Source organism: Babylonia areolata, chromosome 18 (assembly GCF_041734735.1).
Source record: "Babylonia areolata isolate BAREFJ2019XMU chromosome 18, ASM4173473v1, whole genome shotgun sequence".
NCBI lineage: Eukaryota > Metazoa > Mollusca > Gastropoda > Neogastropoda > Buccinidae > Babylonia > Babylonia areolata.
This window is the reverse complement of record NC_134893.1, coordinates 9,537,838-9,552,099: the sequence shown is the minus strand read 5'-3', so window position 1 is coordinate 9,552,099 and position 14,262 is coordinate 9,537,838. Positions and strand designations below refer to the sequence as shown.

General features: G+C 44.2%; 1 protein-coding gene across 2 annotated transcripts in view; it reads right to left on the bottom strand.

Moving 5' to 3' along the window:
• LOC143292423 (uncharacterized) overlaps positions 1-14,262 on the bottom strand; it is a 130,303-nt gene that overhangs the window by 36,148 nt on the left and 79,893 nt on the right. The gene's annotated exons all lie outside the window — the stretch shown is intronic.

Genomic DNA, 14,262 nt, shown 5'->3' with positions numbered 1-14,262 from the left:
AAAGTACCACCACAACAGATATATTTTATCCATTTCCAGACTTTGAAACGACACTCTTTTTGGGGAACGTATAATGTGATTTGGAATTATTTTTGTACTGCAGATAGTTTTGAACCGCTGCAATTTATTATCAGCTGTTCAACGATTAACAATATATAACTGACTGCATTCTAGTGTTGCATAGGAAAGGCTTTTCGTTGACGATTCCGCCTGTAATTTAAGTATTTGCTTCCGATATAATCCACTTGTATTTCATCACAGCCTTTTTCTGCATAACAATTTGAAGCCCCTGTAGGCATATTTATATCAACTATATGTGAAACTGAACTGGAAGTTTATCGACGGAGCATCCATTGCTTCCCATCAGCTATTCAACATTGGAAATTTGCCAGTGCTGAAATTCCACGGAATGGGCGGAAGTCTCAGGAATACTGTCTGCAACATTACACTCTTAGGTTTCTGCTCCAATACTGTGGGGAAAACCCAAACACCATTCCGTTCTTATTTTCTCGGTGGCACAGAGTACGAAGGCCGTTCTAAATTGTCTTCCATCTGGAATAGAATCCCAAAGTAATTCTGCACAAACTCGTTCTGTCCGTTGGCAACAGGAGTAAGCAGTAACAGAAGGACTGGCGGAAACCAGTTCATGGCTGATATATCGCATGTCAAAGACCCACGGATTCGCTTGTTGCTGCTGTTTCGTGTTTAAAAACTATGCTTCGTACCGTACATACAAGAAAGAGAGAGAGAAAAAAAAGTCTTGTAATATCAAATGAACATCGATGCGTGATGATATTATATTCTGTTCGTATTAGACTTGCTTGTGCCTGACATTTTTTTAATTTTTATTTATTTTTTTTTTTAAATGTTGTGCTGCAAGTTGAACTTGACCGATAGGTTACAATTAGGTGGAAAGTTTTCTTACGTTTCAAACAGAGACGCTGAATAAGCTGCGTGGATAATACTTTCGTCAAATCAAACAGCCCAGCGCCATTCAACCATGAGGGGTTAATGACAATACATAGTGTTTGATAACGTATCCCCCTGAGGTATAGGTCTCTGACATGATGAAGTGAACCTGTCAAAAACTGACGAGCACTTGTGTGACAGCATGTGTGATGATGTCTGGATGCCCCAGTGGAGTACATGAATTAATCTTCTCGCCTTGCCATGCCAGAAAGTTGCGCACAAGAAAGGTCCACGAGAAACCTGTTCCTAGCGACATCCTAATGAGAAATTGTTTCCCGGCGGATGGTCCAACTTGTCATCTTGGGGTCTGTGGCTCTTCAGCCCATCTGCACGGCAGACACCTGCAGTGCTGGGGACTTGCCTTCCCTGGAGAGCGGCACGTGCTCGCGCTCGCTGTGGTCACGATCGGTTAGCAATGTAATTTGCCAGGCAGCGAAACAAGTTCAACCCCCACTAAACTTGTGTTGGTCATTTGTTTGAAATGGGGTTACCAAGTCATGCTCTCTGTCTCTCTTCCTCCTTCTTTCTGTGTCTCCCCCCACCCCTATCTTTCCCCTTCTTTCAGCCGTTTCATTTTACCCTCCTTGTCTCTCTTATTCTCTGTCTGTCTGTCTCTGTATTTGTATTTCTTTTTATCACAACAGATTTCTCTGCGTGAAATTCGGGCTGCTCTCTCCTGGGAGAGCGCGTCGCTACACTACAGCACCACCCATTTTTGTTGTATTTTTTCCTGCGTGCAGTTTTATTTGCTTTTCCTATCGAAGTGGATTTTTCTACAGAATTTTGTCAGGAACAACACTTTTGTTGCCGTGGGTTCTTTTACGTGCGCAAAGTGCATGCTGCACACCGGACCTCCGTTTATCATCTCATCCGAATGACTAGCGTCCAGACCACCACTCCAGATCTAGTGGAGGGGGAGAAAATATCGGCGGCTGAGCCGTGATTCGAACCAGCGCGCTCAGATTCTCTCTTTTCTAAGGCGGACGCGTTACCTCTAGGCCACCACTCTGTCTGTTGTCTGCCTGAAAGTCTGTCTGTTTCATTCCATTGATCAGATGTCTCTGTATCTCTATTTGTATATATCTCTCTCATTATTCGCAAATTTGCTTTGTATCTTTTATAAAGCATTTCAGTTAATTAGGAGAGACTGACATTTCTTAGAGTTAATGGTACTCTGTTGTGAAAGAAGTAGCTTTGTTTATGTTACCAATTACAAAGACATGTAAAATACTGTTGTTATTATATGCCCTGTTGACATGGGGCTATGGGCTTAATTGAACAAACCATCTTGACTTTCTTTCTCTCTCTCTTTCAAACCATCTTGACTTTCTTTCTCTCTCTCTCTCTCTCTCTCTCTCTTTCTCTCCCCGTGTACCACCTGTTCCACCCTGCTCTCTCTCTCAGAGGCGTGTTCCGTGATGAACACCTGCTGCTGAACACTCTCCTTCTCCCCCACGGTTCTTACACTGCTAATTGCACGACCCTACCCTCCTCCCTCCCTCCCTCCCTCCCCCCCCCCCCCCCCCGCCTCTCTCTCTCTCTCTCTCTCTCCAACCTACATCACTGTGTGGGTTTAGCAGTGTTTGGACACGTTAGAAACCCGGCTAGCGCTGGCCGGTGTCTGCGGACCGGACGTGTGTATGCATGTGTCCACGCAATATGCCACGAACAACACACACACACGATGTGGCGAAAGGGAAAGTTGACAGAAGCAATCGATGACCCACGCCGACGGCGACGGTTGACTTTTTTTCTGTGCACATTATCTTTGTTGTGCTCACGTTTGAAGAGGAATAGGTGAGGCGGTAATTCTATAATAAGGCCGCCCCTTTTCGGCGTCATCGGAAAGACAACCCGTCTGAGACGTGCGTAATTCTGGGTATTATATATATATATATATATATATATATATTTTTTTTTTTACATTGAATGAGTCGTCTGCTGCAGTCATGCTGATCTGGGAAGACTTTAATCACCTCTGTTCACGGGAAGAGAGACACACACACACACACACACACACACACACACACACACACACATATATATTTTAAAAAACTGAAATAGATTCGACTATACCTTTTAAGTGGATTAAGATACTAGTTAAATAGAACGTCCCTTAGGTCACACAAACACTTTCCATTGGTATTGGCTAGGCCGTGATTCTAAACGACTGAGAATTATTTAGCTGTGGGGTGGGGGTGGTGGTGGCGAGGTGTCAATCAGTTGTTGAGACGCTCGTCTGACGTTTGACCAGTACGTCACTGCCAGAACGCACCAATATGACCATTCTTCTGCTCTCGTCCATCAACTATTTTGTGTCCGTATCTCCCACTCTCTCGCCATTCGCACGCTTGCGCGCGTGCGTGAGTGTGTCTGCTTGCGTGTGTGTTTGTGCGTGTGCGTGTGTATCTGTGCGTGTGTGATCGTGTTTGGGCGCATGTTGAGGAATGATGGATAAAACGGATTGTATAACACCGGATAGCAACATTTGTCACCACACGCATTGTTTTAAGTTGGTTATGGGACCAAAACCCGAAAGCACTGCTCAGACCCTCGCTCAAAACCCGAAAGCACTGCTCAGACCCTCGCTCGCCTTTGAGGACTGTATGAACGTCAGGAACCAGTCCGTGTGTTCCAATCAAACTTTCGAGAGGAGACAAAACCACCAGTTTGTTTGCATACAATCTCCGGGCAGACCCTCTTCTTAACAACCACCAGCAAAGTTCGAAGTCAGCACAACTTGTATCGGGATGGGAACACGATTTATTTTTTATTTTGTCATATTCGTTTTGTTGGCCAGAGCAGTAACTGTGAATGTTTCTCGTGGTCGGGGGATTGGTCGCACGTATTCGGAGGCAAATTAGCCATCCTCTATGGACCCGAAACCACCCATCACCCTGACACATCTCGTTTTCCACGGAGCCAGAGTGGGGCCGCCAATACCAGATAGCATCTCGCCCCCTCTCCCTTTCCCTCCCTCCTACGTGTGTCGAGCCATCCTCCTCCCCACGCACCGAGTCATCTGCACGGTGTGATTTGACGAATCATCTGTACTGCTTGTCGAGCTATCTGGACAGCGCATCCAACAACCTCGACCCCTGTCAGGACGTCCCTGCGGACGGCAACAGACGGACAGCCGAGGGGGGGATGGGCTTGCTCAGAGATGTTATGATGGAGTTTGTTGTCTGCCACCATCTTTTGGGCCGGAGCCAGATAAAACTTCCCACGGGAAAAAAAACCCAGGCATCCCTCGTCATGAACGACGTCGTGTGACGCGGTGCACGGGATCTGGAGATGAACGAAAAGAGGTGCTGGTCGCTGCAGAACAACATGCGGGGTTTATGCGACGTTCAGGAAGTGTGTGACTAACAAACCGGCACGTGACATACACTGTCGGAAACTCCCGGTTGTCGTTCTTGCGCGCTATTTTCTGGACATAACAGGCACGGCGAACGCGCTTTGAACCAACACAGTTCTGGATGATTGTGGCTTTCGCTGTGTAGACAGTCAGGGACAGCAAATTATTTTCTGTTCCAGATATTGTTGGGAGGATGTCGATGGGAAGATAAGGGATAGTTTCGTGTGCGTTTTTTTTTTCGTGTCGTGTCAATACTGCACAACATTACTTGGTATTCTCGTTCGTTCCCTTGCGATTCATTGTAGGTCTGCTGCATGAATTGGGATATGTGATAGTGATATTTATTTCTTATTTATTTATTGTCATCTCATTCCTTGATAAATATAGTCATCGTTTTGAAAACGACTCCACCTCTATCAGAGAAAAGACACACACACACACACACACACACACACACACACACACACAGTAAGCAAAAACTGAATAACATGACTATTTGTTTATGCTAGAAAATGTGCAAACAAACAGTCCCTTGCCTTGCATCATTTTGAAGTGGCAAGTCATATCAGTGCGTCAGGAACATGAAAGGCTGATATGAATACAGTGAAGCAAGATTTGTGACCTGTCGTGTGACTGGGACAGCCCATGTTTATGTTATCATATTGTGAGCAGGAGAATTCGGTAATCGGTACAGATCCAGACATTGAATGTTTTTATTTGAATCGGCGCATTCGACAAATTGAAATTATTTTCAAAGGTTGTAAGGCAAATCAATGCTCTAGCGTTCGTGCATAGGAATGCAGGCATACACAGACACACACAGACATAGACACAGACAGATACACACCCATATAGACACAGACACTCACACATGCACAGTCGCGCATGAGCGACTTGGAGAGAGAGAGAGAGAGGGAGAGAGAGAGAGAGGAGAGAGAGAGAGAGAGTCATCAGTAGGTTGGCTGATTGTATGACAACCATATGTACCCGAGTACTGGGGCCTGGAAGTCTGTGGTGATGGTTTACGACTGGCCGGCCCTGCTTGATCGACAACACCCTGACTGTCCCTGCTTGATCCACAACACTGCTTCCTAGTTCCTAGGAGCAGCCGCAACACGGCACTAACAACGGACAATAACGGCTCTGACATTTCCAGTTTCTGACGACTGTTACGCCTTTGTTGGCGTGCAATAAAATACACCTCGGACGTGGTTGGCTGAAGGAGGACGGGCAGGAAGGGCAGCGACATGCAGAACACGCCACGTAACAACCAGGAGACGATCAGCTGCTGCTGCTACAAAAGACGATGGGCGAGTAGTGTGGAGTGTGGAGGGGAGTTAGGGGCTGGGGGGGTCGGGGTGAATCGGTGCACGTGCTCCGGTGCGTGCGTACACTACATCAAAGCTCGTGTTAAACACGACTTTAGTTGCAGTCGTGGAGGAAACTATCATCACCGCCACATAAATCCACCCCTGAAACAATCTGTGCTGTATTGATCTCCGTCCAGGGCACCTCGCCACATCTCCTTAACAAGCTAACGTGCCGTCAGAAAATAGCGTTTAACGGTCCACACCCTTCTACTATAATACGCCGGCTTGATTCCATAATTGCCGCTGAAATGAAGCGTGGCAGTCCACCCTTGCCCGCTCTCTCCACTCCCGGCAATCCTCCACCACCCTTCCATCTTTTCCAGAACTCAAGAAATATGCAGGAGGAGAGAGAGAACAGAAAAAAAAGAAAGAAAAAAAATCAGGTTCAATTCACTTTTCGCACATTTAGACAGCAGAAGAATTTGCCCGGAGCTACACCAGTAGCCGCCTTTAGGGTTAAAAAGCGATTTCGTTTCCTGCTCACAATGTGATTGTCATGGACGCAGTTGAGAAAATTGCAGCCGTAAAGTTAATCAAGCCGAGGAAAAGGCCGGACCAGCAGAGGGAGAGGAGCAGACCTTGTTCACGTCCCTGCTCGCCCTCCCAGCTCCTATCAGATTGGGGCCGTCCTCTGGAGCTTCTGCCAGGGCCTGGCTTTCTGCTGTGGCTTGTGCCCAGATTCCAGGTCCTGCTCTTTATTGACTTGCAACACCGTAATGTCCGGGATCCTTGGAGGGTTCCCGCTGCGGCTGGAATGGAACGGAAACCGGAAACGGAACGAGGAAATAGATCTGTATTGAAAGGAGCCAACGTTCTCTGGCAGCGTTTTAAATCAAACTTAGGTTGTTTGGGGAATCGGATTTTCCTATCTCGTTTTTACATCTATATTGTATATTATTTGGGGTACCCAGCCTTTCTATTTGAATTTACATCGATATTATGTTGTTTGGGGGCACCCTTTCTACCTGCCAGTGCACCCCACCTCTTTTGAGGATAGTACAGAAGGACATCGTTTATCGGAAGCACTTTTGCCAGAGATGCAAAGGAGTATTTCGATTAGTGACGCGAAAGAAAAGAGTTGGAAAACCCCCCAACCCAATAACACAATAGACTCTCAGTCCCAGCAGGCATGCAGAATGAGGTTCACCTGAAGGTGCACTGCAACATGTAATCTGTTCACCGTATCAACGATTCAAATTAGCAGGAATAATTTGGAGCATGACTAATCAGCCCGAGCATGAAAAAAGATTGGATTGTAACAAGTTTTTGTTGTTGGTGTTGGAGGTGAGGATGGGGATAGGGTGTGGTGGTAATATGTGTGTGTGTGTGAGTGTGAGTGTGTGTGCCTGTCTGTCTGTCTGTGGTGTGTGTGTGTGTGTGTGTGTGTGTGTGTGTGTGTGTGTGTCTGTGTGTGTGTGTGTGTGTGTGTGTGAAGCTATGGGCTTTCTGATTAAATGAGAGGGAACCATGCTAAAATAGTGCCTATGCATGCTTTAGGCATCACTTTTCCGTCAGCGAAGGCCTTCATTGCACACCTTGACGAATGGCTCAGATACGAACAATGTGATTTACCCTTGTAGGGTGCTCGCGCGTAGCTGTGAGACGACCACGGAATCTTGGTACAGTTTCAGTTTCAGTTTCAGTGGCTCAAGGAGGCGTCACTGCGTTCGGGCAAATCCATATACGCTACACCACATCTGCCAAGCAGATGCCTGACCAGCAGCGTAACCCAACGCGCTTAGTTAGGCCTTGAGAAAAAAAAAAAAAAAAAAAAAAAATCTTGGTACAACTAAACGAAATAAATTTCAGGTTGTTTTTTTTTTGGGTGAAGATCGATAACATTTTTATTTTATTTCCCTGGTAAGTTCTGCTGGCACCGAAACCGTGTCAGTGGAACCGTATACACCAAGACAATTGTGGCAGTATTGTTCAGGCTACAACGAACAATTGAAGAAAACATGCCCCCATTCTCTGTCGTAATGAAGTTTTCGCCATATCTACCCCAACATTCACCAGTAAAGTATTGTGACCTATTCCCACTTTTGAAAAAAAAAAAAAAAAAAAAAAAAAAAAAAAAAAAGCCCTTGGATTATTTCAGCGGACATTGTACGCAACGAATAATCAGGAATGAAAAAAAAAAAAGAAGAAAAAAAAGGACCAAACATTGATTTTTTTTATAAAATGCTGCTGATCGCGTGCAACAGATATTACTGGACGACGAAAAGAGGACAAAAACAAAGAAGTAATTAATCACTTAGAAAAATACTTTGCCTTCATACCAAGTATAATTTTAGCCATGAAAAAAAAAAAAATCGGTCCACATACATATGACCCACACATCGACAGACAACTCGTACAATCAATCATTGTTGTGAGCACAGTATAAGCTTTAAGCTTGTTGATGCTCTTTTGTCATTCATTGCATTGTAATCATGTATATTGTTGAACAATTAAAGATTATTTAAACCAATCATTGTAATTAATTCACCAAGGAATAACCGACATCGGCTCCATGGACTACCCTCGTCAGTCTGCTTTTCAGAGAACCCAAGTTAGGGCAGCAGGGCAAACGTATGTGTGTGACATGTCTGTTGTAGTGGTGGGAAGCCAAGACGAGGAAAATGCAAATTTCCAGCAGTGTACGACTGGAAACGCCGAGGGACCGGGAGGTTGGGGGTTTGGCAGTTGTCGAACATTCATTCCTAGGTTAGAAGTGTGAACAGCAATAGCGGCCTCCACTCCGGCTGTAATTACATTCTGACCAGAAAGAAAAACTGTCTGGGAGTTAGTAACACGCAATGCGACCTTAAATCATTGTCATGCACAGGGGCAGAAGAAGACGAAAAAGCAGAAAGGAGGAAAAGAGGAAGAAAAAAGTACGATGAAAAAAGGAAGAAAAAGAATGAAGGTGAAAATAGCTTAAGTAAGTCTTTCGTGTTTGCATAATGTCGAAGTGAGCTAAATTGTTCTCCAATGTTTCCCCCCCAGCTAATACATTTCTCCGGTGTGTACAGACAGGAAGAAGTGGGAAGTGCTTCTGTCAGTGTTGAAAGAAGGAACGCTGGTTGTTCAGCAGTGTGACTGAAGTTAGGGCTGGCTCTCTGTCTCTCTCACCTGTGTGGACTCCAGAATATAGTCTGCAAAGTAAAGAACACCACGTTGTCCAAAACCGTAAAAAGAGTGATCATTTTCTGCCCATGATCAAAGGAGCCATTAGTGTTGTAAGGTCATCTTTTCTTGTTTACACGCCAAACGTGTTTCTCATAGGTTTGAATTGAAGTAGAAAACAGCTTCAGTTAAAGTTTGGTGTCATGCTGTGCACTGTTGATTTGTTGCCACTTTCGTCTTGGACACACATTTTCAGTTTCAGTAGCTCAAGGAGGCGTCACTGCGTTCGGACAAAGCCATATACGCTACACCACATCTGCCAAGCAGATTCCTGACCAGCAGCGTAACCCAACGCGCTTAGTCAGGCCTTGAGAAAAAAGAAAAGAAAAAAAAGGTAAATAAATAATAAATAAGCTTACATAAATAAATAAATAAATAAATAATAATTATAATATTAAAAAAGGTAATAATAATAATAAGAATAATAATAATAAAAAAGACAACAATGATGATAAACCCAGTAGAACGAAAAAGAAGTCCGCTTGTTCTTTTCTGTTTTACTGGTCGTGAAATGAAGTCCGTTCTTATTTACTAGACAAAGGTAAGTATGCACACACGCACGTGATGTGTTGGTTGTTAATATATTACATTTAAAGCCTGTTCTCTAAAATGATTTAAGAGGGGTTGGGGGGACAGTTATATGTGTTTAATGTGCATTTGTGTATTTGTATCAGTACGAGCGCTCGAACTGTATGTGTTTACATACATATGTGACAGGAGAAAAAAATCGAGACTGGGCAGGAAAGGTTTGGGGAAATATAGAGAAACAGAATCGGACAAGCCATAAATTCAAGTGACCAAAATGAACAGAAAAGGTATGTTCATATGTCATAATACTTATTTGGGATTAGCTATTGAACATTTTGGACACACTTAGAAGCTCACAAAAAAATTTGTAAGTTAAAGATGAAGAGTTAGATAATTTTGCAACTGTGCTGTTGGAAAGTATGCGAATGAACTAATCTGTATCAACGCAAGAAAGAATATGCACATTCAGTGGACAAAGCCAGTTGCATGTTATATATATATTTTTGTGTTTTTCATATGTGTGTGTGTGTGTGTGTGTGTGTGTGTGTGTGTGTGTTTATATCTATCTATCTCTCTATCTATCTGTCTGTCTTTCTATCTATCTATATCTATCTGTCTGTCTGTCTGTCTCTCTCTCTCTCTCTCTCTCTCTCTCTGTCTCTCTGTCTCTCTCTCTCTCTCTCTCTCTCTCTCTATATATATATATATATATATATATATATATAGAGAGAGAGAGAGAGAGAGAGAACTGAAGTCTTCTTGGACCGGAGAATTGATTCTCTGCCCTGTTTTTTTTTTTTTTCGTTTTCCTCCATATTCAGTTGTTGCCCAGTTCCACTGAATGATCTATCTACAAGATCACGAATAGAAGCAACCATGCACAACATCACGGGAACGGATGGAGAGACACTTTACACCCACGACACACAGCAGGAGATTTGTCGTGCACACATTAAACATTCTGGTATGTCAGTGGGTGTGTAAAAATAGCTTGACTGGTTTATTGCCTCCCCTCTTTTGCTCTTCTTATATCTGGGAATCTTGAGAGAGAGAGAGAGACGGAGAGAGAGAGGATGGGAGGGGGGAGGTTGAGGAGAGAGGGGGAGGGGGGGATTGGAGAGAGAGGGAGAGAGAGAGAGAGTAATTTTCGTGTCCTCTCTGCAGTCATGACGGGAGTCAATCTCCCTAAACCGATTGACACGCATGATTATTGGCAGCAGATTTCTTTCTGATCGATCACCTATTTCAAGTCGGGGCACGGTTTCAAATTCGCTCCCACATCGATTGCTTTAATTAAAACGTGCACTCATGGGCAAAAGAAAATGTATTGCAACAGTTACGATGCACATCTTGTCACAATTTATTATTTTTTTTTTGTCAGCTGAAGCCTTTCACAGTGAAACAACTCAGACATCGGTGTGATGATAAAGGCATTGCTGTTTATACAGATGTGGTAGACATAGCATGCAGGTGCCACTGATTGTCTCGATAAAAAAAAGGACAGCAACCCCCCCAGAAAACAACAACAAAACAAACAAAACAAAAAACAACCCCGAACAAACAACAACAACAAAAAAAACAAGCAACAAGGAAAACAAACCCCGACAGAATAAAAACACAAAACAACAACAACAACAACAACAACGCCCAAAACCAAAGCGAAACAAATAAAAACATCAACAACGGAGGACGCAATGTTATTATGAAGCCGACAAGTAATTCCCACGTGCTAGGTTTTTTTTTTTGCACGCGCACGCACTCACTCACGCACATTCGTGCACGTGCTGTACGCGTGTCGCGCTTTCCGCGTCTTTTGAGTGGAATTACTCCCAAAAGGAAACCTTGGAGGTCTGATTTGATGGCTGTAACACGTATCCTGTTCAGGGACGGGTGTAGGGTTCGTTATGTGCGTCCGTCAGTCAGAACAGTGTGCATTGGGACTTCGTGTCTCGGTGGAACCGGTGGCCTAGTGGTAACACACCCCGGCTAGGAGGTTGTTGGTGTCCAAGAGTTCCAGTTCCTTGTACGGACCGGGCTTTTTACTCCCACCATCCACGTGACCTTGAGTGGTGGCATAGGTGCTAGCCTTTCGGAGGGGACGATAAACAGAGGTCCCGTGTTCAGCATGGACCAAGCGCATGTAAAAGACCCCACGGCAAGAAAAAAAAGAGGGTTATCTGTGGAGGGGCGTGCTGTATCGGTTGGCAAATGAACTAAGATCATTAACGTGTCGAAGCGGTGTCTGGTTCAAATGTTTATGACTCAGCAGTGGGCGTTTTGTTTCACCGTGCTGCACTGGTTGTGACATACAACCATGAGAGAGAGAGAGAGAGAGAGAGAGAGAGAGAGAGAGAGAGAGAGAGAGAGAGAGAGAGAAACTTTATCAATCAAAGAAAGAGATTTTAGGCAGGGCCTTGTTTTATTGTCTATCTGAAGGAAGGATGGAAAGAGAAAAGTGATGAGGAAAAAAGGGAAGGGGAATTGGAGGGATCACGTGTGCAGACGTTTTGGTGCGGGTTTTGTAAACGTGCGTATATGGCGGAAAACGCATGTCATTTTTTTTTGGAGGTGAACGGGGTGGAGGTGGGGGGCTGCAGGAGGTGAACCAGTGCTTGTGTGTCATATCCATTTTTAGCACAGTCGTTCATTTCAGCGCAGAAACAAACATAACAAACGAACAGATCCGAACCCACCCACGATCACCCCCACCCTAATTGCCTCACCGCATTCTTCAGACAGCTCTTGTTTATGGCTCATTGTTTTCTCCCTGTTTGTGTAAAAACAACAACAACAACAACAACAACAACACTTTCTCGCGCATTGTCCCCCAAATGGGAAAGCAGACGACAACACCACCAACAAAAAGGGAGCTATCGGTGACAATCACCGCTGTGCTGTATTTTACGGTGTGATGAAATAGCACTAATGACGAAGCTGAGGAGTGACATAACTGTTTTTTTGTTGTTGTTTTTTTTATGGCGACAACGTCCTCAGAACAGCTAACCCTGTGTCTCTTTCTCTGTGTGGTTTGTTGTTTTGCCCGTAGAAAGAACATGCTAGGCTCGAAACGCGTCACATCCTCGTGTCGTGTTTGTGTTGATAACCCGTGTTCGTGCTCCCGTCCACAGTTAGTATTGTTATTTCCAATTCGTTTACTAAGTCATTAAGTCTGCTCCATTGTGGTCGGCTGGGCGATAAGCAACAACAACAACAACAACAACAACAACAAAAGTTCTCAAGTCGTGCAGAACGGCAATGACAGAATCTCCAGAAATAGCGACGCTCCTTTTCTGACTTGGGACATCAGCATGGTCATGTATTTTCATTACACGGTCTATGTCCGTATTTGGCCAATTTATTCCCGGAGGTTTAGCACCAGCATGCATGTTTTGCATTGTCATCGCGCTGAACGTGGCGGGAATTGCATGACCCGGCACGAGAATAGCTTGCTGAAGAAGGTCAGACGTGAGTGAAGAATGTATTGTGGACAGTGCTCTCTTCCGGAGGGGAGATAATGATGTGACAGTTTATGTTCGTCTGAAGGAAAAGTCTCTGCGTTCCGGTACGTGCACGAGTCAACATGTCAACATTGCTGGGGCTGGTGTCTGTACATCAAGACACGGAGGTCACGTGAATGCAATAAATAATTGCTTTACAGTGTGAACGAGCCACGAAACTGATGCGTTCTCGTAGGGCTCGTGGTGAAGAATCATGCAACAGTCCTTTCCAAAACGTTTACAGCACCCGGTATTTGGGGAATGCAAGAGAACGCTAGATTTTAACTTTCCGAGAGCTCATTGTTGATCACACACACACACACACACACACACACACACACACACACATGTATATTTGTATATATATATATATATATCATATATCGTGAATGTTTTTTTGTTTTTTTTAAATGGCACGCAGATGATTCATATTTACAAGACACATTCATACAGATATATCTACATGACTGGCATCATTTGCTGCTCATGTAACAAGTGCATGTCATTAGGAAAAAAAACACCCACAACAGTTTGTGTCTCTGCTGACATTGGTCACGGTACATTTCATGAAAGGGTGGAAGGGTAGATAGTTATGAAGCTGACAAACAAGGGGAATCAGTGAGAAATAAGGCCAAACAGACGGACCGCCAGACATACACACAGACACATACACAGACACACACACAGACACAGACAGATACACACACGCACTCGCACTCATACCCGCGCACGTTAAGAGAAAGGTAGAGGAATCCAGTTCCCAATTTTTGTTCCTTGGTGATGGGTGTGGGGAGAGTGAGGATGAGCAGTTGAGCTTATTTCCAGCTGACGTCAGATAGGGCCAAACACGAATGCATTCCATTCTTAGAGAGAGAGAGAGAGAGAGAGAGAGAAGGCTGGAATACTTCTCGTGTTTGAAGAGCTTCAAGGGGCAGCAAGATTCTGAGAAAATCTTATTACATGGCTGAAATTGAATAGATTTCTTCCTGTCAATCTGGAATGCTGGAGATACAACTTTTGCTCTTTTCTTAAATGCGAACCCAAAGTAGAGGCGTGCGATTGCCAAAAGTAACACTCGTATTTATTGCGTCATTTTTGATAAATCTAGCTAACCGCGGGTAGTTTAAGCTGATCCGTATCCGGGATTCCAGGTGTGACTTCAGATAGTTTCCCTTCCCTTAGAGGGAAAAAAACGATTATTATCATTCTTATGGATAAGTGGGGTATGATAATTTTCTCTACCATTAAAAAAAAGTCTTCAACCAGGTGTGGGGACAGTGCACTGGCTGTCATCACAGGTTTCCAATATAATTATATTATTTATTCACCTTTCTTCTTCTTCTTTTTTTTCTTCTTCTCAAGGCCTGACTTA